Genomic DNA, 25,775 nt, shown 5'->3' on the forward strand with positions numbered 1-25,775 from the left:
AACCCAGCCAGCCCTCACTGGCAGATGTGGTGGATTCTCAGGAGCATCCCATGAAACAGCTCCCTGGGAACTATCTGTGAAGCCACTTTATATATATATACATATATATATATATATATTTTAAAGATTTATTTATTTTTATTGGAAAGTCAGATATACAGAGAGGAGGAGAAGCAGAGAGGAAGATCTTCCGTCCGATGATTCACTGCCCAAGTGGTTGCAATAAATGGAACTGCGTCGATCCGAAGCCAGGAGCCAGGAACTTCTTCTGGATCTCCCATGCAGTTGCAGGGTTCCAAGGCTTTGGGCCATCCTCAACTGGGAAGCCAGGCTTTCCTGGGCAGCATGAAGTGGGCACCATGCAGGCTGAGCATGTGGGGTAATGGCTGTGGTGGCTGTCCTTTGTGCAGGGCTACCAGGGATGTGCCAGTGCAATCTTCCAGCAAGACCAAAATGCAGCCGGCCACCCCAGATGGGAGGTGCACATCACCTCATCACACCAGGCCTTTGGAGTGCTGCTGTAGATGGCACAGGATGGGCAGGACAGGGCAGGGAAACTACTAGTGTAGACACCCAGAGCCAACAGCCTTCTCCTGGTGTCCCCAGGGTGTCATTGGTGGGCAGTGTCAGCCAGTTCTCCAATGACCTGAGTGGTGGCAGCCCTGACCTCTGACACCTTAAATCAGGACTCCATTTGGGGGTGCTGAGGCTGACCCCATGGGCACAGGCTGCATCCTGTGTCTACAGTGTTGTCCAGTGAGGGACTTGAGGCTGGAATAGGTGGTTGCCATCTTCAAATTGGGTGATGTTGGAGGGACTGTCTGGGTGCTAACCTCTGCAGACAGATGTCCATGGCTCTCACTGCTGTGCCCTCTAACCCTGTGGACACATCTTTGGGCAACACTGCCTGGGAGCAAATGGACAAAAAGTGTCCCCTAGCCTGGGTCCCTCTGCAACATCCCCAGAGGCCAGGGGTCAGGAAGCTGCCAGCCAGATTCTGTAACTCACACCAGGGCTGCCTGCGTCACATCCTGACCATGGAGGGAACTCAATACAGAAACCTGAAGCCGACGCCTCTGGAGCTCAGCCGCGTCAGGTGTGCTTGACGCTGGGCAAGGGGCTGGACTCACCCTCGGCCTCATGCTTTTCCCGCAGCCTCTGGCTCCCCTAGTCTATGCCAGCACAGGGGGCCCAAGGAGTGGCCTTTCCGAGTGTCCCCACAACGTCATCTGGTGTAACCAGAGACACCTGGGATCACAGGAGGCCGCTTGGAGAGACACTGAACCTGGTGCCAGCTCTACTGAGGAGAGAATCCTCGGCTCCATCCTGGTTCCATGGGGTATGGGGAAGTGGGGGGTCACTCTTGCTCTGTCCAACACCCTCTCCCACCCCAAGGGCAAAGCAGAAACCAAGCATTCCAGGCTGGGAGCTGCTCTAACCTGGGCCCTCCAGTGTCCCCATGTGGTCCCCTTCCCTTGACACAGGTGCAGGAACCCCACTCCTTGAACCATCACTGTTGTCTCCCAGGGTCTGGAGCAGCTGGCAGCAGGAGCCCAAGCTGGGACTCCAACCCAGACGTTCCCCCCACCCCCGCCCCGCCCCAATGGGTTAGCAGTATCTTTGCTGCCAGACCATGTGCCTGCCTCTCTATAGGATGTTCCATGGAGCACAAGTCTCAGGCCCCAGAAGAGCATACAAGGTCAGGTTAGTACAGAAAGTGCTGGGCCATGTGATGCTGAGCTGATCTGTGCCCTGCAGGATTTGCCAGGATCTCACCCCATGGGACAGCCCTCTCCTTCCAGCCGGGTATGTTCACCTGAGATACCTGATCCAAAGACAAGTATTCCTCAGCTCCTCTTGGGAGCTCTTGTCTGATCCCAACCCCTGTCTACAAACAAGGAAACTGGAGCCCAGAGAGGAGTTAGCATCAGCCCGGTGTGGAGGAGTGGGCAAAGCTGGGGTGAGTCGCAGGGCTCCTCCCTTAACAGTAGTCTGTGCAGGGCACGTCTGCATGGCCTCAACACTGGAAGAACAGCGTTCACTTGGGCTGACTCAATCCTGGGGAGCTTCCTGGAAGAGGTGGGACTTGTGCAGGAAGGCTGGCGCTGCTGGGGAACCAAGAGCTCATGGCTTTAGTGACACAGCAATGGTGTTCCTGAGTACATGCTGGAACCGTGTTGCCAGCTCTGTGGCCTTTGTCGGGGTGGGACCAGCCTCCTGCCCCAGCATCCAAGAGGTACCAGTGCTTTCCAGGGTTCCCCTTCTCTGAAGCCTCCCCTGATTGCCACACAGAGCCCTTGTACCCTTCCTGGCTCTGGTCCAGGAGAGCCCTGCCCCACCACCTCTGAGAGAAACTGTGTAAAGGCCAGCCCCTTCCACCTTCCTGGTACTGTTGGCACTCACTGAGAACTGGCCCCATACTGGGCCTGCTGCTCCATGTCTTCCAAGCTGTGCCGTCACCATCCCCCACAGTGACCACCTGCAGCCCCTCTCTGAAGGAGGAAATGGCCTCAGCCTGGGGAGAATGATGGCCAGGAACCTGGGTTTCAGACCAGACCTTGGGTTCTGGTTCCTGGGTGGGGTGAGAAAGGGTCCCCACGTGGATTGTGGGTAGCCCCACAGGAGTCCATTTGGTCAGTTTACCTGCCCGTGCCTGGGGTCAGGATCCTGGCCTGGGAGCATGCTCTGAGCTCAGCCCCATGGCAGCTGGTTGACTGTAAGGGAATCTGGGGTGACAGCTGTGATCATCTAGAGTTTAGAAGGACACAAATCACACACTGGCAGCTGGGGTGCTTCTTCTGTGCCCAGACAAGCCCTTAGCTTCTTGACTCTTGCGTCGTTCTAGAATCTTGCAGTCAGGAGTTTCCCCCACCTGTCACTCCTTCTCCCAGCCTTTTGCCTTCAGTGACAGCCAGAGTGGATGCAGGCTTTGTAGCTGCTGTCAGTGTGGGTGACACCTGAGACCCTCCTCTGACTCTGTGGTGCTGGTTTGTACTGGGAACTGCAGCCTCTTTTCTTGCATAATTAACGGTGCATGGTGAGGACAGTTTGATCCCTGCTGGAGAGGATGCGGCCACCGCTGATGAGGGGCCTGACTGCCCAAGGACTCCTGAATGAGTTTAGGGCCATGGCTGGGGAGTAGCTGAGCCCAAGGAGCCCCTGAAAGAGCTGGGAAAGATGCTGAGATAACACACATCTACTTCTGCCACCCACTTGGACTGGGGTGTGAGAAAGAGCCTGCAGGGGTGGGAGAGAGCATCAGCTGGAGGATTGGATGCCTAGGGAGATAGGCTGGGCACAGACGCACAGGTTGCACATGGAAGCCCAAAGATGTGGCCCTCGGGGAAGTAGAGTCCAGCAGTGGTGCCCGAAGGCTGAGCCAGGAGGGCTGGCGACGGAGAGGCAGCAGGTACCCGCTGCAGCTGGGGCAGAGGACTCGTGTCTAGAGGTCTCCAGCATCACAGGGCAGTGGTGCTGGGAGAGAGGATTCTATGCCCAGCACAGGAGACCATCAGCGACCCTGCTGTGACCTTTACAGGCGCATTCAGGTATCAAATGCTACACTGTTCCCATCTATAGCCACAGTTACAATAGTGTTGGTGAAAACTTAAGAATACATGCTTCTAAGGAGGAAATGAGGAGCTAAGCAACTATGGGTCTCAGAGGGCCATCCTCTACAGAAGACAGCATCCTGACTACCCTTGAGGCTGCTGGCTGTGCTATGAGGGGCTTCTCTCCCCACCCCTGTAGGATGAGTGCAAGGCGAGCAAGGGGGACGATGGTACCTGAGGCTCTCGGGTTTGCCTGGTGCCTGCCCAGTGGCATCCTGGAGCTCACGTATCGTCCAGGCTGCATGAGGTGTCCATGCTGAACTCTCATCTCCAAGCCAGTCCAGGAGAAGGGGACAGCCTGGCAGGCAAACAGGAGCATGCCTACCCCGTCCTGGCTATGCAGCTGACACCAGCCCCACCCTTGCCCCGGTGTTGTTGCAGGTGACGGAATCCCATACATGCTCATTGGTCTCCTGTACTCCTGGGAGAGATCTTGGGGAGCAGAGTACCCTTGGCCACTCGCCCATCCCCGTGACTTCTTTGGGCAGATGTGTGACGTGGCATGGCATGGAGCTCCAGGAACTGCAAGCTGGGTTGCTTTTCCAGGAAACAGATAGCCTGGCTTGTGAGTGAAGGGAAGTTCCCAGAGGAAGGGAACCCGCACAGTGGATCAGGGACCAGGCTGGGTTCCAGGTACAGGGCAGGTGGGACCCCAGCCCGGGTCAGCTTAGGAGAGGTGGGTGCCAGGCAGCCAGTGCCAGCTCATGGTTGTCAAGGGGCACTGTAGGTGCCAGGTGTGTGCCCCCTGCCCCTGAGGTCTGTTCACTGCCCTGCCTCAGGCCCCAAGTGGGGGCCTGGATGGCTACATCACTAGACTTGGAGCCCCAGGTGGCAGATGTTGGAGTTTCTGAGTCTCCTCTGTGCCATCACTGTGGGCTTGTCTGCTGTTGGGAGTCTGTACCATGGAGGCCTCTCTGGGCCTGGGCTGTGCATGGGGACCTGTGTACACCGCATGGGGATGCTGTGGAGAAGGAATCACCATGGTGCTTTTCTGAGAGCTGCAGCATCCTTGGTCAAGCGCTGTGCTGTCAACTCTTCACCATGGCTGCAGCTGTGGAGCAAACGCAAGCCGCCTCACAGGCCTTTTCACTCTGTTTCCTCACAGGGGTCCTGCACTCAGAGCAAAGCGTGAGAGCAGCCAAGGAGACAGGTGAGTAAGCATTGGAGACAAGATGCCCCAGGTCCACCTGTGGCCCCTGCTGACCCTGAATGAGGAGCGCCTGTGGGTGAAGCCACCCGCCACCACCTCCCTCCCTGCCCCTTGGGGTAGCTCCCCAAGCCACATGGAGTACAGAGGAGAAGGGGAAGCAGATGTGACCTTTGCCCTGTCTGCAGCCCCCACCCCTTCCCATGCCCCGCATCTCCTGAAAACCAGGTGTGCTGGGTGCACATCCCTCCCTGTGAGACAAGATTCCTCCACTGGGATGGAGGCCAAGCCCTCGGCTATCCAGTGCAGGCAGTTTCTGTCCCTCTGAAGTCAGCACCCAGAGGGATGATGATGAAGAAGAAACTCAAAAAGGGACAGTGCAGGGAGCTTGTTGGCATATGTTAAGAGTCAGTCTCTGTCCTGGGCCAGTGAGGCCTCTCTGGGCAAGCCTGGACTCCACACCACCCTGGGAAAGGGTGCATCAGGCTCTAAAATGTCTTTCGTGAAACAGGCCTTAGAAGTCAGGGTTCCTGCACTTGGGTCCTGCCTGGGAGGGCCATGGAGTGCTGTCCACACCTCGGCTGGCTGCTCGACCTGAGTCCTGGTCTCGGTCCTGCCTGGGAGGGCCATGGAGCGCTGTCCACACCTCGGCTAGCCACTCGGCCTGAGTCCTGGCCTGGGAGAGGGGTGGAGTTGAAGGTTTGAAAGTTTCCAATCATCTGTAATCTCAGAGTAGCTGTGGCTGTTCTTGAGTGGGGAGGAGGATGGTGGGCCTTTCCCACAATGTGTTTCTCCAGTTTTCCGGGGAGAGCTTGGGTTACATTCCTGGTGGATTTCCCCCCACATGCCATCTGGGGAGGCCTGGAAACCCACAGGCACCTGCAAAGGCTTTCTGTCCATGCCTAGCTTCCCCGGGCCCAGGTGGGCGCCTGTCTGCATGGGGGCTGGCACCCCCATGGGGGCTGGCTTGCCCTGAGTTGGGCCTGCGGGGGTGCACAGAGTGGGCTGGGCATCTCTGACTTGAGGGGAGGAGCCCGAGGTCAGAAGCAGAGAAGTGATTTCCCATTAGGCCTGGATCACTGGAGCCAGGACAGCTGAGTTTCAGTCCTCATGCTTCTTGTGTGTATGGTAGGCTTGGGCAGGTAGTGACTCTGAGCTTTTTGTGCCCTGATTTCCTCATCCGGAAAATGGGTACCCACTGTACAGAGTGTTATAAGCACAGCCAGCCGCCCCCTGTCCTGCCCTGCCCTGTCCTGCCCAGCGATGGGCATCTCTCCAGCTTCATGTTAGTCAAGTCTGGAGGTGGCTGTGGGCTGGTCACTTAGCATGTCTGCCCCTTTCTGTCTTCTTCAAAGATGTCTAAAATGATGACACAGACCCCGAGGCACTCTTGACCTGCGTGACCAGAAGTGAGAGTTTGAGCAGGTTGCTGTTTGCCAAGAGGAGTAACTAGGAATTCCACTTCTGGGAAGTTGAGCTAGATGCCTACAGAGACGCACCCTTGAGGTCACAATTGTTGTGGTGTGGCTGTTGTTAAAGCAGAAAGCAGCCCAAGTGTCCAGGACAAGCCTGGGGAGGCCCTGCTGGCCTGGGAGCTGCAGCAGTCCCTGGACAACTGCTGACACCTGGGGGATGAGCTTGCCATGCCTGGGGGAAAGTCCACCTTCAGTGCTTGAGCGAAGGGCATTGCTAAAGTGAATCAGTCTTTTGAAAAAAAGAAAGAAAGAAAATAGTGTGGCTGGAAGGATGTGGGAGAAGGAGAAGGGAGGATAGGAGGTGGGGACACTGGTGGAGGAGATGGGGTGGGATGGTTGTGGAAGGCCAGTAGGTGACTTGCGCTGAGTGCTGCTTTTGCTTTAAACGTTTTCCCAGAGCCAAGGTCTGTGTCCCATCACCTTCCTCCTGTCCCTGGAATGGGTTCTGGGAGAAGCAGTGTGCAGGCTATCTCCAAGTGCCAGAGCTGCCTGTGGAGGGCAGTGGTGGGGTTCAGCTGAAGCTGGAGTTATCCTGAGGTCCCAGGGTCTGAGCTACCAAGTGACAGCAGGGAAAGTTTCCCTTTAGGATGGCAGTCAGCGCTGCTTCTGTGCGCCGACACCTTCATCCTGCCTGTGTCCGTGCCCCCTGACACCTCCAAGGATAGCAGTCACACTGGATGGGGCTCTAACAGACCTCCTTTCACTGAGTTGTCCCAGACACACCTGTGCCTGCACTTGGGAGGGGGGTCCCCGCAGAGTAAAAATCCTGAGCGCAGGATGCATTCTGTTTACCTGGTACCTCGGCTCGCCACGCGGGGATGCTGGGGGCTGTCTCTGCCCAGGGCAGTCTCAGAACTCAAGTTCAGCTTCTGAAGGCGTGGAGACAGCATAATGTTCACGTCAGGGACTGTCTGTGCCATCGTGTTCTTGGATGTTTGGTTAAGCAAATGGATTTGGGGTACCCAAGTGGGCCTGTTATGAGGGAGGCCTGTCCTAGAGCCTGTTTGGCTCTTGAAGAGTTAACCTGTGCCTCTGTGCCTTTTTCAGACCCTTACCTCCTCCTCTACCCTGGGCCTTTGTTAGATGTATTCTCAGCTCTGCTCTGTCTTGTTGCCCAATGCAGCCGGGCAGGAGGCCTGTAGGAGCAGGGCTGATGGACAACAAGACTCCTAGCCATCACCATAACTGCAGTCTTGGGTGGGGGTGGCCATGGACTCTGCTATACTCGCTTGATCTACCTCTGCTGCTGACAGCTGGAGCCCCAGAGCCTAGGGCAAGGACCAGGCCTTGTCTCCATCCTCAGAGCTCATCTGGCTCATGCTCTGCAGGGTAAGTCCAGGAGTCAGGGTGCTGCCCTGGAAAGATGCAGCTGACTATGCTGCAGGCTCCCAGGCTGTTGCTGTTGAGGCTGCCAGAGGAGAAGGATGCTGGCGACTCAGCCAAGCAGCAGCCAGATGTGGCTGGCCTCAGCTGCAAGGAGTTTGGAATTCTGGGAAGGAAGCTTGCCACTGGCTCAAGTCCAGGACAAGATGGTCATGGGACTTTCCAGAAGGACCTAGATTCCTCCATTTGTGGGTTGCCAGGTTCTCAGTGAAGGCCCTGCACGTACCAGGCTTCACGCTGTGGGTGGGATGAGCAGGGAATGCAGAGCAGAGCAGAGCATGCAGCCAGCGGTGGCCTCAGGGTGGCTGGGAATGCACATGCCTAAACACCTGCAGTGCCACGTGATGTGGGACAGGACGAGGTCTGGCAAGGCCCCAGGGCTTTGGCACTGCAGACGATTCCACAGAGCAGGGCCTGTTTCTGCTGGGTGTTAAAGGATGAGTAGGAGTTGTGCTGAGAACAGAGGGCCCCGCAGGTGCTGTGAGTGACCGTGGGGGGAAGACCCAGATGCAGAGGCCGTGGAAGGCCCGCAGGACGACCAGCCCCTGCCTTCCCAGAGGCCTCCAAAGCCAGACACTGGAACATGGAACCTGGTTTGGGTCCTGCTGGCAGGGGTGAAGGGAGGTATGGGCAGCCCCCCACTCAGAAGTGTCTTCACCTACATGGAGACCCCTGCCCCAGCAAAGCAGGTGGCAGGGTTTATCGGAGGTGAAAGGCAGGGGATGACAAGGATGGACAGTGATCTAGATAAGTCTGGGATGACCATAGAGTTCAGCAGGGCCTGGGCATAAGGAAGGGGCCTCGGGGAGAGAGGATCTGGGATGAGGAGAGGGGCCATGCCAAGGGAATGTCACTTCTTCCTGTAGCCCCCTGAATCCCTTATACTGTCTGGCCCCCTGATAAAACCATCAATGTGAGAGTTATCAGCAGTGCCCCCTCTACACGAGAGCCAGACTTGTCAGCTGTCAGCTGCCCTGTCAGGTCTCCCTGAGTCTCCCCACTTGTGGGGCCTGGTCCACCCCAGCTGCCCATGATACTAGAGCAGGCACGTCCTTCCTATTGTCCCGTGTCAAATGGGATGGCCAACACTGTGAGCTGATTCTGTGGGTTAGCTTGGGTTTGGACAAGGCATGATCGGGGGGGCAGAGGGACCTGGTGATCTGAGCACTGTCCTGGCCCACCTCTGACCCCCACCCTCCTGCGGAGTGTGAGCAGACCTCTTCTGGGCTTCTGAAAAAGTCCTGTAGATCAGAAGCGGCCACAAAGCACAGCAGTTGCTCCTGAGGTGGGAGGCCTCAGGGCTAGCGTCTGGGATCCCTCCCTCCCCGCCTTTCAGATCTCTGCTCTGCTGGGCTTTACCCCGACTTGGTCCTCTTGTGAGGGCATCCAAGAGATGAAGCAGCTGACCAGCATGACACAGCTATGAGGCCATTCCAGATCCCCACCCAAACCTGGCAGACAGGTACAGACCCCTCCTGGTGCCCCACCCCTGCCACTGACCACTAGTTGAGTGTCCACCTCGGTCTGTGGGTGCGTTTCAGAAGGACAGAAAGCCGAAACCCAGCCTGAGCTACATCTGGAACTCTCTGATTGCACTGAAGACAGAAGCTGAGGGGAGCAGCCAAGGGTGTATACCTGCTCTGTGCCAGGACAGACCCTGGGGACAGTGACCAGGCAGAGTCAGGCTCGGCTCTCAGACAGTCATGATGGGCACAGAAACAGACCTGTACATGTGTGCAGACAAAAGACAGTTGCCACAGGGTCTCTAGGTTGAGGTGGGGGACCGTCAGACTAACGCAGTAGCAAGAGGACTTATCACCTGTTCTGCTCCACCCTGCAAGCCAGCACACGCTCTCACCCAGCAGCTGTCTCCCCTTCCTGGTCAAGCTGCCCCTGGAGTTAGAGCATTAGAGGGTGCAGACTGCACTGGCCCAGACGCTGTCTGGGGACGTGACTTTCCTGTTATTACTCCCTGAGTAATGTCCAGTTTCCTCCCAGCCTGGTTTCTGGGCAGTGACTGCTCAAGTGGGAAACCCAGAGGACTCTGAGCCTGGCACAGGGGTCAGGAGGCTGCTATGGGGGGTGCACAGGTCAACAACACGTCAGCCCTCATGCCAAGGCCACAGGCTCCACCCTGGGTGCTGTTGAGTATTAACTGGGAGAGCAGGTGTCTAGTGGTCAGCCCAGGGCCCGGCACGCAGTCTGGCACTGTGCTAGCTGCTGTCAGAAGCTGCCCGTCCGACCAGCAGCAGCAGTTTCCCGAAAGCCTGGGTCGCAAGGAAGTAAGTGTATGCCTGGATAGGGGAATGACCTGATGGGGACCATGGCCTCTGGACAGGGCTCTGCTACAGGTTGTGTTGCTGGGGTGAAGGTAGGCCTGGTGTTGCAAGCCTTCTAGTGACTTCTGGGACACGTCCTGCTTTGGCTGGCACTGGGCATGCGTGACATGCTATCCCTTGGGCGTTCACATCCTTAGGCCAGGTGGCTGCGTTTGTGCTGTGCAGGGCCAGGCAGTGCCTGTTCCGCAGGTACATCAGGGCTGAGGGGACTGTAGGAGTGGGGCAGATGAGAGAGAGGAGAGAAGCCTGCTGCGTGGGGCTGTGGGTGGGCTGAGGAGGGCAGTCCCCAGGCTCCAGGTGGAAGGCAAGGTGGGCCCAGACCAAGGTCCTGGGGAAGGCTGAGTGGACGCAGGGATGGTCTCACTAGGCATGCGGCCTCTCCCTTGAGCACCCCTTACCCCCACCTCAGCTCAGCTCTTCTCTGCAGTCTGAGTCCAGTAGTTTCTTGCTTGGTTCTGGGTTTGGATTTGGTTCCTAGGAGGACTGTCCAGCAAGGAGGTGGAAGAGACCTGTGGCCCCACCCTAACTGCAGCTGCCCTCTTGCCACAGGCAACTGGGGGAGGGGTGCCTGGAGGCCTGCTTCCTTGGGCTAGCCTCTGACTGCTTTGCCCTAAGCTCTCCCAAGAGGGTCTTTGCTGTACTTTAGGGAGCAGGACCTGCAAGCCTTTGTTGTTCACGTAGCCCTGCCCCAGAGCTGTGGCAGCATTGGCACACCTGCTGGGGGACATCTGTTCTCAAAGCAGCTGTAAGACTCCTCTTATGTGATCCTCCTTGGTACGAGTAACCCTGCATTTGGCGGCAGAGCTAGCAGACATCACAGGACACCTGCTCCCCGGAGGCTTCACAGTCGTCTTGGGGGTGCAGGGGATTGAAGTTCCAGAGGGCCTGGCACCGGCTGCTGCAGGTCCCCATTCTTTCCAACACTATCCCAGGGCTCGGCCCTGATCCTTGGGATGACGGCCTGGACTCTCAAGGGTTTGGCAAATGGGGGACAGGGGCTGCTGGGACATCCAGGCAGGAAGGAGGTTGGTTCTGGGAATAGACAACCCAGAAAGTGGAGGCAGAGGGCAACTGGGAGGGGTGGTGCTGAGTGGGTTCCTGCAGGTTCCAGTCCCAGCTCCATTCCAGATTCCAGCTTCTGGCCCCTCCTCTGGGTGCGCCAGTGGGTCGGGTCCCTGCCACCCGATGGAGTTCTGGCTCCCAGTATTCAACATTCTCTTCCCTCAGCTGCTTTGCACATTTGGAAAGTGAATCAGTAGTGGAAGAGCACCCTCTCTCCCTCCCTTTGTCTCTCTGATGAATTTTTTTTTAATGAAAAGAAACGAAGCAATTTAAATGGATTATATCACTTATCGTAAGTGGAAATTAGCCTAAATACAAAGAAAGTACAGATAATAACGTGATTCAGTTCTCCCTTGCTGCAGTGGCCTGATCCCCACCTGGGTTAGCAGGAGGGGTCAGTGTGTGTGTGTGTGTGTGTGTGTAGAGGGCATGGGGGGCGTGTTGTGGGGTGTGGGGCAATGTTGGGGTGACATATACATATATTAGCACTAGTAGCACCAGCGCAGGGGAGCAGAGCTGGTTCTTGGGCACGGTTGGGCAGCATTTAGTGAGAAAGCCTGGGCAGAGGACATATCCTCACCAGGCAGAACCAAGAGTCTGCAGGAGTCTGGGGCTGCAATGAGCTGAAGGAGAGTCATCCCCAAGTGACCTCTTCTGTCCCACTTTCCTCTCTTGGTGTATGTGAGGGGCCAGGGTCGGGGAACAGGAGCCAGGCAAAGGACAGTAGCAAGGCTGGTGCAGAGGGGCCTCAGTCAGGCGGGACCCCCGCGTCCCTGGGTGAAGACCCACCCCAAGGCCAGACTGCCTGGGTCACCTTCAGAGTGGGGTAGTTTGAACCCCATAATCCTATATTAATGAGCTGTGAGCTGAGGAGGAAATTAAGACAAGCAAGTAGACAACCTTTAGGAATGTGCTTGGTGCATGGGGCTCTGACTTGTCCCCCCAAACCTCAAGTGTGCCTGAAGCTCTCTTCTCCCAGGCAGCTGGGCCTGGCTGCCACCAGGGATCTCCAGGTGTTAGAATCTGGGAGCGGGCAAGAGGGTGCCCCTGGAATACAGCTGCAGACCCCACCTGTTTCCAAGAGTATCCGCAACCTCGCCCTGCCCCCAGCTTCACCTGGGCTTCCCTGTGAGCCCCCTCCCCAATCCCAGCATATCCTCCCAACAGCCTCCTCCCACCACACTCTCCAGAGGTCGGCTTGCTGGCAGGCAGAGAGAACAGCCACCAGGCCCCTGCCTGAGCCTGGGTCACATGACTAGTCCCTGGATAGAAAAGCACTGAGGTCCCCCCTGACCAGGAGGGAAGGGGTGGGAGCACTCCACCTGGCTTGCAAGGGAAGCCTGGCCATGCCTATCAGGGGAACTGGCGCCCACGTGAAGGGGCCTTTTGTCTGGCTCTGCTTCCTAGGTGAGCTGTGATTCCATTTTAATTAAAAACGTGGTGCCAGGGCTTCATGGAGACAGAGGGGCCAGCTCCAGCCACAGTGGGGAGCAGGAGGTGGGTGAGGAGTCCTGGGGCGGGTGGTCCCGTGCCAGACAACAGCTGTGTGGAATTCTCCCTGTGGGGCTTGAATACACCTGCCAAGACCCACTGGGAATGAAACCCAAGAGTAGAGACTTTCCCTGATTCTGCACATTCACTCTGTGAACACAGGGCATTGGTTCACATGGGTACTCTGCGAGGCACGTGGAGACAGAAATAGAAGAGAAGTGTATTTTGGTGCAGGAAAGGGTTGAAGTCCGCGTGTTGTTTTCCTTATAATGCTTGTTTCCATGTGCTTTCTCAGGCCTCTCCTTGGCCGTTCTCTCCACGCCTGGATCGTTTGCTCAGCAGTGTGAACAAGTGCACTCGGGCGAGACCTGGGGCAGAAAAGCCACGTGTCTGGCGTGAGTCCCTGAGCCCTGCCTGCTTGACCCCAGGACCCTGGTGGGCCAGCCATGCCTGCCTCAGGAGTGCAAGTAGGAAGGCTTCCTGGAGGACGGACAGCCACTGGGAAGAAAGCAGAACCGCAGGCCAGGGGTAGGGAGCCCAGGAGGGTGAGGCCAGCTCTGGGACCCAGTGGTGAGGAAGGGAAGCTCAGGAGGGGCCTGAGGCTGGGGGAGGGAGGGTGATACACCGGGGCAGGGGAGAGGAATACATTTCAAAGGGAGCTTCCAGACCCAGTCCTGCAGGCACTGGTGAGCTCCAGCAGCTGACTCAGCAGAAACCCCAAAGCCAAACCAGATTCCTCTAACAGGTGCCTGGGGCATGGGCCGAGGCCCCAGGGACCAAGGGTCTGCATTTCGCCCCTCCCCCCACCCCAGGAGGGAGATGGAATCTGATCTGGGTCCAAAGGCGACTGTTGGCAGGGGGCCTTGGCGGAGTGCAGAGTGCAGGGTGCAAACGTGGGGACAGGCAGATCACTTACCTGTTAGGAGAGATGGATTCCCCACCCCCCGCTGGACCAGGTGCCAGTCTAAAATCAGTGACTCTGTGCCCATGGTGAATACTTGGAGCCTGCGGCTGCCAGTCTACACCCCAGCATGGCCTGTCCTAGTAGCCTGAGGTCGTAACGCCATCCTTATAGTTAAATGCATGTAGTGTGGTCCGTTAGCCAGCAGTGGGTGCAAACCTACTGAGCTGTAGTTGGCTTGTGCTAAGTTTTATTCTGTTCACCAGGGCTCCTTCCTGGGCTGGATGGGCGGGGAGCGGCGGGGGGGGGGGGGGGCTTTCCTCTCAGATCCTGGTGTCCCGGGCCCGTCCTCTTCTCCACAGGGAGACATAGATACTGCTTGCATGTGTGTCTTCCTCCACTCTGTCATGTAAGAGCCTGTCTTGCATTAAATGGGGCTGAGTGCTTGGGATCTGTCACTCCCTTGCTTTGAGAGCAAGTGCTGCAGGGAGCTCCGTTTCCCATGCTGTTTGGAAGTTTAGGGGCTGGATTTGAACTCTTGTACCCTAGCCCAGCAGACCCTGCTCTCGTCATCCAGTGATGCCTCCACCATAGCGGCAGCCAGCTCCGTCTACTCCAGATCCTCATGGGGCCTTCCTGGAACCCCAGACTTGAAGGTTCTTATCCTGGTCCTGGTTATCCACTCCTTCACCATCCCTGGGGAGCTGCTTGTGAGTTGCAGAGCCAGCTGCAGGATCCTGTGCTAACACCCCCACCCCAGCAGTTCAGGGCATGCTGTGGGCAAGACCTCCTGGCATTTCCTCATGGCCACGGCCTTTGGGGAGGCTTGGTGGCTTCAACAGACGAGGTGACTGGGGCTGTGAGGAGGCTCGAGGACAAGGGCAGTTGCGACTGCAGCAGTGGCAACAGTACACGAAGCCCACTTATCTGCAGAGGCTGTGACGATTGCTCTCTGTTAGCAGATGGATAAACGTAGGCACGGAACAGCCTTGCCAGAATGCACCCAAGGCCACAGCTAGCAGGATGCAGGACAGAGGCCCACACTCGGTAGCCTGTGTGCACAGCAGCTGGAGGGACAAGGGTGCCTGACGAGAGGGATCCGATCCCTCCTCCAGCTCTGCTCCTGGCTTCCTCTTTTCTTTACAGCCTTGCTCTATCTCTCTGGCTGCTCTGCCCCAACTGAACCCTCAATGCTGAGGAGATGGGTGCAGGTTTTGTGTGCACCTGTGGCGTCTCCGTGCCCTCTCCACTAACAGTTGTGTGTCATATGTATGCCTTCCCCTGCAAGAACCCCTGTGCCTTGCTCTCTGCCTCCCCCTGCCTCCTCACTGTGAGCTTGCAAGTCTCCCACCTGTGTATTTTTCCCACGCCTGGGCTGCTGCTGGCAGCCGACTGGAGAGGTCTCACTTAAGAGACGGAGAGAAGTGGCCCTTGAGAACGGCTTGAGGCCCTCTTGAGAAGAAAGCTCAGCTTTCCTTTTGAGACAGAGCCAAGGAGGAGCAGCAGCCAAGCATCATCTTAGGCTGCCTTTGTGCTGTCGGAAGACACACAAGCTCCGTGGGGCCGTGGCTCACATGACCCAGCTGCTCTCCCGTGACTGCTGCTGCCATCACAGTTGGCATGCACCATGTGCCAAACTCTGCTGCCCATTCCCTAGCCTCTGATCTGAGGCATATGGGGCTCCTGCAGGATCCAAGTTTATGACCAGTGTGTGAGATGAATGTGGGGGTTTCTGGCTCCAGCAGACATGGATGGATGAGATGGGGTGCAGTGCCAGCCCACGGGGCCCTGCCCTCCTGGGACTAGCATTCAGATCAGGAGGGAAGGACCACACACTGATGGATTAGTGGTTATTTGAGTAGTAGGAAATGCCTGGGAGGATGTGGGAAAAGGTGATGTGATGGGGTGACAGGTGGTTGTGTAGCTTCGGTGGTTGGGGAGGGCTTCTCAGAAGACATGCCTTGGGCTTTGGTGTATGAGAGCTTGCTAACAAGCCAGCAATGTGTTAGAAGGCAGAGGGCATGGTCACACTAAACATGCCAGGATCAGGAAGAGCTTGGCGTCGTCGGGGGACTGGCCAAAATGCGGGGCAACAGTGGCAGACAGAAGCAGCAAGCCTTGGAGGCCATGGGAGCAGACTGTTCCTGTGGAATTGCAAAGGGGATTGGAATCCAGGAAAACGGGTGGATTGCATTCATGTCGCCTGTTTGCTTTTCAGGCAGCATTTCCAAGGCCAGGCACGGTGGCAGGTGGCAGGGCTTCTTTGAAACGTCCTGGTCACAGGAGTTCTGCTTCCGTTTTGCCCCTGATTCCTCATCCCCACAGTAGGATAAAAAAAAATGCCCAGCTCTCGGGGCTCCCACGAAGGGTAAAGTGAAGCCAAACACAATGCACGCTTTTATAAACGGGCCATTGGCGTGTGTCCGGGAATAGGTACTGTCACACTCAGGCGTGCCTGAGGTCCCACCCAGGGGAGATGGTGCCCACTGTACATAAAACAAAAGTCTTAAAATGTTCCCATTGCCCAGAGTGTCACACACCAGGCTAACCCCAGGACTTCCTGTCCCCTCCTTGCTCAGAATACCTGCCCTGACACCTGACAGTGCCTGTGGCTTCCAGGGGGAGATGCCGGCCCCTCAGTGGCTTCCAGTGCAGGCAGGAATGAGGTTATCAGCCAGGAGTCACCCAGGAGGTGCCTGGTGCTGTCCAGGGTGCTGAGCGGCAGGGTGTATCCTAGCACCGCGGTTCTGTTAGTGCAGGGGTGTAGCTCTGTGCCGTGTTACTGCTGCAACCGGATGGAGAACCTGGGTTTTGGAAAAGGCAGACCTGAGACTAAACTTTTAACCAATGGGTGACCCTAACCCATTCAGCTTCCATTTCCCCATCTGTAACCTGGGTATGATGATACCCGTTTCTTTATTAATGAGCTAAAATGTTGAAAGAACTTAGTGCAACACCAGACAAGTGCTCATTAGCTGGCTGTTTGCCTGGGCAGTGACCTCTCAGAGAAAGTTGGCTCCTGGCCATGGCCTTAGTTATGAGAAGTTGGGCTCTGAGGACCCTCAGACCTATGTCAGATTCAAGCCCCCATGGGCCCCAGGAAAAGGGAGCAGACAGTGAAGGAAGCACACAGCTGTGCCCCATAGTGGCAGCTGGAAATGCAGTGATGGGGCTTTTGTTTGGGGTGAGCCGTGTGACACCTGCACTGCCATATGAGAGTGGTGGCCATTGGTGTTTTGTGACCCCAAGGAGAAAGGGTCTGTTCTCAGAAAGTCAAGGCCGTAGGGACATGTGCAGGAAGGCATCTGTGAAGTTTGGGATTCACGTATCCATATCCACAGGGAGAAGAGTCAAACACTGTGCTGGTGGACACCCAGGACTTTCCCAACAGAAGGGCACAGAGCTGAGATGGGTAGCAAGGAGATGGCACAGGTGTGGGGGCAGCTTCCAGTGCTGGCTCCACTGGTCAGCGGAGTAACTTCACTTACATTCAGTGTCACATGAGGGAGGAAGCCTTTTCCTGTCTGCCCACACATTCCATCCTGCACCCCAGTAAAGCATGGCAGGCATACCCCTGTCCCATCCTCCTCCTCCTCAGCTGTGAAATGAGGTGCTGGTGACTCGCTGAGCATGGGGAAGATGAGGGAGAGGAGACCCTGTCCTCATAAGCACCTTCTCCTGCTCATGACTATACAGATGTGGGCCTGACCTGTGTGTGCTGGTCTCTCCTGTTGCAGTTTGGCCTGTACCTGCAGATCCACCTCCTAGAACTTGGCTGCCCTTCAGCTCTGGGTGTCTGTCCTGGATAGACACAGAGCAGGTAGATTGCCAGGTTACATGATAGGCGTATGTTTGATTTGGTGAGATACCCGATCTTCTCTTTCCTTTTGCATTGCCATCCTCACCAGCATGTAGTCTTGCTGAGAACATAGTGTCCTGTGGGATGCCACATCCATGGTGCCTGGTTTGGAATATGGAGACCTGGCGGTACCTCCGAACCAGAGATGGAAGACATGATTGCCCCAAGCAAAGCTGAGCAGAGAGCTCTACCCAGATGTAGGAACAGAACCTGTGCCTGCTTGTACCACAGGGGAACTGGGGACAGTCTGCCCCTCTTCTGTCACATTTCTCTCCACTTTTATTATGATTATTATTATTATTGTTGCTTGAGAAGAAGAATGATCAGGAAAAAGAGGCTGTTCCACTTGCTGGTTCACTCCTCAAATGACTGCACCAGTCCAGGGTAGTCCCAGCTGAAGCCAGGAGCCTGAAACTTTAAGCACAAAAACCTAAGTACTCAGACCATCCTCCATCACTCCTCCCAGGAGCAGGGAGATGGATCGAAAGTGGAACACCCAGGATTAGAACTGGATGCTGGCTTTGTAAGTGGCAGCTATTTTCCCGCTCCCTCCCCCCGTGGCCTTAGCTGGCTTGTAAGGGAAAAGCTTCAAAGAAGGGGAGAATCAAGTTCAAAAGCCATAGAAATGTGTTCTTAGTGTCCAGTCACTCATGTCCACTTAGTATGCTGCTGAGCCCATGCTGGCTCTGTTGCGGCACATGCATCCTTACCTGCCTCTTGGACATAGGAGCTGCTGTCCAGTCTGTCCATGCCTTATAGGGGCTGTGAGGGCACCCCTTGGGTGCTCCCAGGGCCCAGCATGCAGCCAGCGGTTGTAAACTTGGATTTCCACTGCGGCTGGGGCTGGAGCCCTCGTGTAGGGGCTGTGTGATATCCAGGTTGTACTGAGGTCACCAGTGACATCCCTGCTTCCTCCCAGGCTCCCTCCCAGGTTAGCTTTGTGCCTGTGCATGCATATTGGTCCCTGGTGGTGCAAGGCAGGACACAGCTTGGAGGCAGGAGGGCCAGACTAATCTGAGCACCCCTGGACACAGAGTCTGTTGGTTCCACCATTCCCTGGGTATCCTGCTACCTCATCTATGAGTCGGAAACATTGGCTCCCACAGGAGTGGGAGCAATGAAATGAGATCACATTTGCAAAGCTAGCTAATATCATTGATGAAATGTCCTTAAAGCCACTTGCAGCTTTTGTCATCAACCACATAAAGTAATAAGTGCTTGAATGTGTCATGGGATCCTGGAAGGGAACCTGGGGACACAAGGACTCCTCTTGGGTATGGCAGAGTGATGGTGGTAAGGGAAGCGGCACCCCGCTACCATGCCAGCGGCCCTGGGATGCTGTCCACACAAAAAGGGCTGACCAGCTAGGGCCCCAGGAGGGCACAGTTGGCCTCTCTGGGCCTCAGTTCCCCACTGTGTAGGCACAGCATTTCTACCAGAGCAGGGGTTTCTATGTCTTGCTCCCCTGTGGCCCCAGGGAAAGGCCCAGGGCTAGTGCCCTGTGAACACTTGGGGCCTGAGGGTCTGGTACGTCCCCCGTGTCCCTCCTCCACAGCCTCCACTACCCCCTGCCACGGCATCCCCTGACCCTGAGCTACAGGCCACCCTGTCCTTTCTGACTCTGGAGGCCAATCTGCATCTGCAGTAGTCCAGCACCGCACCCCAGGCTCATACTCTACCCCTCCCAGACACTTCTGTTTGTCACCACACTGCTCATGTGTGGCATTTCGGGTTCCAGAATAACACAGGCTGCAGAGTGAGGGTCAGCAGGGCCAGAGCAGCTGCCATCTGCTTTATGCCTGGCGTCGTAACTGAGCAGTCACAGACACCCGTTCCTGCGTGGGTGTCTGTCTCGGAGTGCAGTGTCGGCCACAGCTGAACTGCCTGCACGGCCTGAGCTTTCCCTACCCTAGTCCCAGACAGCAGCCATGTGCTGGCCTCCGCTGCCCTGGGCTGACCACAGGGAGGGGTAGAATATGAGGCTGTCATACTGTCACACAAGTACTGGGGAGGGTGAGTGGCCCCGGCGCTTCTGGAAGGCTCTGAAGGAGGCAGAGCCTGAACTGAATCACCGAAGGAAAGAAACCAAGCTGTATGGGGGACAAGCACGAGGACAGAGCTACACCATTCAAGGAAGAAGAGAGTTCTGGGCAGTGTGTGTGTGTGGGCGGGTCATCCCCAGGATTCAGGAAGATGGGAGAGGAAGCAAATGCTAATTCATCCCTAAAAAGCAGGAAGGGGTGCATGTTATTAGCAAGGGGTCAGGCATCCCCAGGCAGGAGGTGGGCACTAAGTAAGGCCTTCCCTGCATCCAAGATGTCCGCTGTAGCTGCCTCCGAGCACCCGTCTCTGGAGCCCAGCTAAGCCATCAACTGCTGGAACCTCTAGTCCCTTGATGGTGAGCCAGAGACGCCGCAGGCTTGTGGGAGGCAGGAGGGCTGGCAGGTCGACACAGAGCACAGGTGGGGGCTGACCCCATCTCTTCTGCCCATGCTCCGTGACACCCATGGTGCGTGCAGAACTGGCTGGGCACACGGCATGGTTAATTTAAACCCTGCAACAGCCCAATGAACCTGAACGGCATTTCAATGAACGGAAACCTTATTTTTAACAAGACACACTTTGGCACTTGCAAGAACATTTAAAAATACCTTCCCTGTTCCAAAACAGTGCTGTGTGGCAGCCAAGCCCAGGAGGAATCCTGAGTTTTGGGGTCACTACTTCATGTGGGGCCATCAGAGGAGGCCGTGGATGCCCGGGACATGGCTCTGCAGAGTGCTGACCCAGCCTCTACACTCAAAGCCATCAGTTAGGTTGTTTCTGTCTGGGGAGGTCAGGGGCTACTTGGAGTGGGGGTGGAGGGGTTGGAGGGAGTCCATGTCTGCTTGCTTCCCAGAAGGATCCTGCACTGTGGACCCAGGGATGAGCTCCGCGGGAAGGCCTGCCTACCAAGGCTGATGCTCCAGGGGGCACAGAGATGCATGACCAAGCTGGCCAGGCCACCACAAAGAGTTGTGTGTGCCTGGGAGAAGGTTCAACAGGTGGAGGCCCTCAGGTGGGCAGAGAGGGCTTCTTGGATGAGGAACCTTTGAGCTGAGAGAATAGGATGAGGAGGAGGGGGAATTGGAGCTGGTCGTGTCAGATCTGGGAGGGTGCTGCTGGCACAGGGCTAAGTCCAGGGCCAAGTCCAGTAGAGCTGAGCAGGTGAACTTTGAGGGGGAGGGCAGGCCACAGGAGGAATCAGGTCGAGGCTCAGCAATGGGAGGGAGGAAGAGAGAGGGCCATGCCACAGGAGATAGAAGAGCCCCAGGGGCAGGGGACTGGCAGGACTCTCACACGTTTGGGTAAGGACCTGGTGTGCACCTGCTTAGTGGATTGCCCAGCCTGGCAGTTGTATCCTAGCACATGCCTGGCACACAGTAGGCACTCGGTACACTAGTGGTCTAGGCCCCACTATTAGCTCACTGTTCCCCTTCTTCAGAAAAAGAAACCAAGGGGCAAGGGAGCAAACGGTGCCTTCCCCACTCGCCAGGATGCCAGCTGGGGACGTTTACTCTGTGCAAGCCTGACTCAGTCCTCAAACACTCCCTGCTCCCCAAGCAGCCCCTTAAGGCCACTTTCTGCTTGGTGCCTCCCTCGTCCACCAGGCGTGACCACCACTGTGGCCTTTACTGCCTTGGAAGGCTTAGCCTGATCTTGAACCTCACAGAGACAAGTCCGATAGGATGTTTGTGGTGACTGGCTCCTTCTACCAGACTCAACTGTGCTACCAGGGGACCACTCTGGGGTCTGCGTCGTATTTCATGGTTGGAGATCTATGTCGTATTCCATGGTAGGCATACGGTGCAGGTCTCCATTTACTCTGTGGGAAGGTGTTTGGTTGTTTTCAGTCTGAAACCACCATGAATTCAGCCTCTGTGAGAGTGTGCGCGCAAGTGTGGGTGTGGACGTCTGTTTTCCGTTGTCTTGCTCATCCTGGATTGGTTTCCTAGCCAGCATCTCCTGCATCTCACCTCTTGCAGCTGGGTCTGCGGGTTCTTCCTGTGCCACATTCTCCTGGACCCTGGGGATGGTCACTGCAATTTATCCTTGCCAGGGGTGGATGGTGTTATCATGCCCATTCCACAGAAACAGGCACTGAGGCTCAGAGCCACTGATAACAGACAACAGGAACTGTGAGGTTCTGGACCCTGAGACTGCATTGTCATTGACAAGGCAAAGGTCAGGACAGAAAGAGGAAATGGGGGCCACTTACATCGTGTCTTCTGAGTAGGACTTAGGTGGGCGAGACTCGCCCGTGGCCTTGGGCCCAGGTTCTCGGTCCAAGGACTACTAGCTCAGGACTCAGCTTCCGTGGCAGAGCCTTGGGTCCCTGCCAGCGTCCTCAGGGAGCTCCCAGGCTCCCTGTCACCTTGCGGGGAATGCAGTCTCATGAGCGTGCCAGGAGAGACTGTGCTTTTGCAAGCTGGCAGGACACAGCCCGATTACAAGCTGGCAGGACACAGGCATCGGAGTCCCCATCCCTCTTGTCCCCAGAATCACTGCTTGTTCCTCTCAGGAAAAATGAACCATTTTGAGACCGGGAGATGAATGTAGACAATGGGCACCAGGAGATTCCTACTTGGCCCTGGCCCAGTCTCTACTGGCTGCTGCTATCCTGGCTTCCCCTGTGACAGAAGCTGGGACAGGGGGCACCCAAATGAGCAAGATTCCACTGCCCTGCCTAGGAACACTGGGAATGCTCCTTCTCTCCCTGAGCCTATTACTGCCCATGCCATGTACAGGCTGATGAGTGTTGGGAGGCAGAGTTGTTTCTGGGTTTCAGGGCTTCGGCCCAGCACCTCTTGAGTATCCCCACCCACTTCTGATTGTCCTGAGGCCTCGCTAACTGCAGATGCTGACTTGGGGGAGACCTGGGAAGGGTGAGAGCTGCTGGTCTGGGGAACCACACTGGGGTCCCCAGCCTGTCCCCAGTACACTTGTTTTGACCTGGATTCGTCCTGACCAGTAGCAGATAAATCGTGGTTGGAAAGACCAAGCATGTATTCCAGGTCGGTGATATATAGTCCCCTGCTGAATGCCAGGCCCATACGGCTCTTCCAGGGGGCACTCAACCTGGAAGTTCACTGTACCCTGGGCCCAAGCAGCCTGGGTAAAGAGGAGATGCCTAGGCTTACAGAGCTGGGGCTGCCCGAGAACACCTTGTCCAACATGTGCAAGACCTCCTGGCCATATCCTTTCTGCATCCTATGGTCACAGAAGTCTGCAGCTCCTTGGAGACCTGGAGCACAGTCAGCAGATCTGGGAATGAGGTTCTTTCCTGTTAATACATGGATGTGGGATTCCAGCAGCCTCGACTTTCTCATCTGTGAAATGGGCATGTTAGTATCCTGCAGTCCAGAGCCCTGGTGCTTCAAGGATGAGCCAATCCCTACACAGTGCAGGTTAGTGTGGGAAACAACCTCACCCATTCACTCTAGAGACAGACTCTGGTTCGTGAAGTGCATCCAAAGCGAAACTGTATCAGGTTTGCAAGAGCAGGTGTCTGATGAGCAGTTCATCTTAGCACGCAGGTTCCTCCCTTGGTTCCTCATTGGCTGAGTACTAGTACTGTGGGTACGCAATCTTCCAGGAAGTAGCCTATGTTACAAAGTTACCCTCCTTCTCCCTCTGCTGTTCTTTAATTTCCTCTTGTGTGTTTGCCTAGAAAGCGTTGCTACATCTGTGGTTTAATTCAGTCATTACCATTGCTTGTTGGAAATGAACCCACCACCATTTTCTTTAAAAAGGTAATGCAGGCCTGAGCATAAGGAATGGCTTTAATTTTCTCTATCTCTGTGCAACCACATTCATGAGATCTCTGAGGAGCAGGCTGTAGACTCTGGCCAGCTGCAGATGGGTACAACTTGAGCCTGAGCCCCCTTCTGGTCCAGCTTCCCTGGAAGCACACAGGGCAGCCAGCCCAGGGCAGTTCTCTAGTGCAGGTGCTGGGACTCAGAATAGGGCCACCCACCTGCCAAGAGGCCTGCCCAAGTCCATGTCCACGTGTCACCCCCATGTCTCACACAAGCACTCGTTGTCCCCCAGCCTCCTCAAACTGCCCATTCCCAGGTTCCAGCTCCTGTGGGCCCCGCCTGCCCAAGCTGGGGTTAGCTTCTTTCCTCAGTTATGCTGAGCCCTGAACCCACAGGTGTGTACTTCTATACAGCTGTCTTCAGGTATATTCAGCCTTGATTCACACCTGTCTGCACAACTAGTTCTCTGTGAGCCTGGTCCCATCATGCATCAGAGCAACACTTCATGATTTCCCAGCCACCTCTTAGCATTCTCCTTTCCTTGGTTTCCATTTTATTGCCTGTAAGATGGACGCCGCCTAGTAGCTGTAGGTTGGGGCCTGGGCGGCTTTCCCTACGGCTGTGTGGAACGGCCTCCCAAGGAGCAGAGGCTGTACCATGACCCCAGGCTCTGAATGGTCAAGAGAAGGCAACTTCACCATGGCCACGCTCAGGGCCTCAGTGTGCCCAGTACCTTCAGGTGGGCCCAGGGGACAGCCACCAGTCCCTGGGGTGGCAGACTCAACCAAGAATCCCTTCCTCGCATCCCCTACTCCAGGCCTCCCATTCCACTGAGGAAGGGTCTTCTCTCCTCCCCCCACCCCACTGGACCTATTTCCCTGTTTAGCTGCCATGCAGCATGGCCTCATATCATCATAAAAGCAGCACTCAAAGAAGGTACTCTGTGCTGTGAGAGACGTATGTCTGGAAAAATGAGGGGTTTCCTGGGAGGGGAGGTCTATGAGGGATGGGGCGTGGCCAGTGCCTCTGCAGAGTGCCAGAGCAAAGGACTGGGTGATTCTCTTCCCAGGAAACTGACCAGTCCTAAAGAGGTTTCCCCTGATGATTAATGTGCAAGGGCTCCCAGGATGCAATGAAGCCCATCTTGTCGAGGAAATGGACGTTCAGGTGGGGCAGGCATCTGAGGACTTCAGGGACATGAAAAGGGAAAAAAAAAAAAAAGGACCCAGGAGAAATCAAAGATGCCGCAGGAAGCAGAAGATAAGTTGGGAGACTATGCAGCTGGCTTCTTTGCTAGGTTGGATACAGCATCCGGGAAATAGAAGCAGGTGGTAGACCCTCAGGAGAGCAGCAGGAATTCTTAGTAACAGATGTGTTAGAGAAGTAGAAAGGAACAAGCCATTCGGACTTAGTGTGGATATGTGGGAGCAGGGGGTGAGGGGAGAAGGGGACCATGTCCACAGGGCTGACCACTCATGGAGAGAAGCAGGTCAAGGTAGGCCAAGAATGGGTCCATTTGGTAGAAGCTGGGTCAGTGGCCTTTAGGAGATTGCAGGGGATAGGACTGGGGTGCAGGTAAAAAGAGGGCACTGCTCCCAGAGTGGGCACCTCTGCCCCAGTCAGCTCCTGTCAAAGGACACCCCTGAAGCCTCTGGGGTGCTGGCCAGCAGTGCAGATTCCCAGGCCCTCTGGCGAGTGTGCCACAGACCCAAGTGTCGGACCCCTGGTTTCAGGAGCAGTTAGTGGACAAGGACTCTTAGAAAAGGCTGTCTGGGGAAGGGGAAGTAGGCTGAAATCCTGGGCTGGCCCCGCGTGGTGGCCCGGCCATCGGTGCGGTGGTGTTGTGACCAATTGCAATTCAGCAGTAGTCTGACTTTCGGCAGCTGAAGCCACAATTCAGGAAGCAATCGACGCAGACATTCAATTGATTATTCTTCGCGTTGCTAATGTGTAGCAGTAATCAAATTGGCCTTTTAATATGTGCGGTTTTTTTTTCCTTTTTAATTAACTCTGCCCACAGATAAAGATCCAGTGCACAAGTGTGCTTAGCTTCATCTGAGAAAGGCCATCTCGTGAGCGCCATGCTAAAGGTCCCTGTAGCAGAGTCACTCTGTGTGTGTGTGTGTGTGTGTGTGTGTGTGTGTGTGTGTGTGTGCGCGCGCACGCGCATGCATGCTGACTGATGACACAAGTGTACATGAGTTGAGATGCTCTGAGAACCCCCATGGCTGCCTGCAGGTGACTGTAAGCACATGGCAACCTTGGCATATCCCCGCATCGCTTTTTGGATCTACCTCCAAGTGACTGACAGACGTGGGGTTAGCACTCTGAGCCTCAGCTGCCCAGCAAAGGGACTGGAGGGAGACCTCACTGGCAAGTCTTCCTGCTCCAGTGTCACTCTCCATGTCGTGTGACCATCAACCTGCTAGTGAGAGTCTGTGCCTGCCCAAACCACTCTCCCACACAGTTGGCCCCGTGGCTCATGTCCTGTGGTTGCAGAGTTCAGTGTCCCTACACCTGCCCTGCCTTCCCATGGTAGCTGACACTTGCCCATCACTGTCTAGCACTAGATGCTGTTCATGTGTTTTTTGAATATGGTAAGACACACACCATCTGAAGTTCACCCATGTGGTTCAGTGTGGTGCTTAGCGGTATAAACCACAGCCCAGTGGCTGTGCGATCGCCGTTGTCCTCCACCTGCACAGGAGGATG

General features: G+C 56.0%; 1 protein-coding gene across 2 annotated transcripts in view; it reads left to right on the forward strand.

The window, feature by feature from the left end:
• The first annotated feature begins 4,713 nt into the window (after window positions 1–4,713).
• Window positions 4,714–25,775, forward strand: part of ATP2B2 (ATPase plasma membrane Ca2+ transporting 2) — a 174,452-nt gene continuing 153,390 nt past the window's right edge. For both annotated transcript variants that reach the window (XM_058678903.1, XM_058678902.1), the window contains exon 1: window positions 4,714–4,761. The gene's annotated coding sequence lies outside the window, so the exon portion shown is untranslated. The remainder of the gene's footprint in view (window positions 4,762–25,775) is intronic.

This window comes from Ochotona princeps, chromosome 21 (genome assembly GCF_030435755.1).
Source record: "Ochotona princeps isolate mOchPri1 chromosome 21, mOchPri1.hap1, whole genome shotgun sequence".
Taxonomy (NCBI): Eukaryota; Metazoa; Chordata; class Mammalia; order Lagomorpha; family Ochotonidae; genus Ochotona; species Ochotona princeps.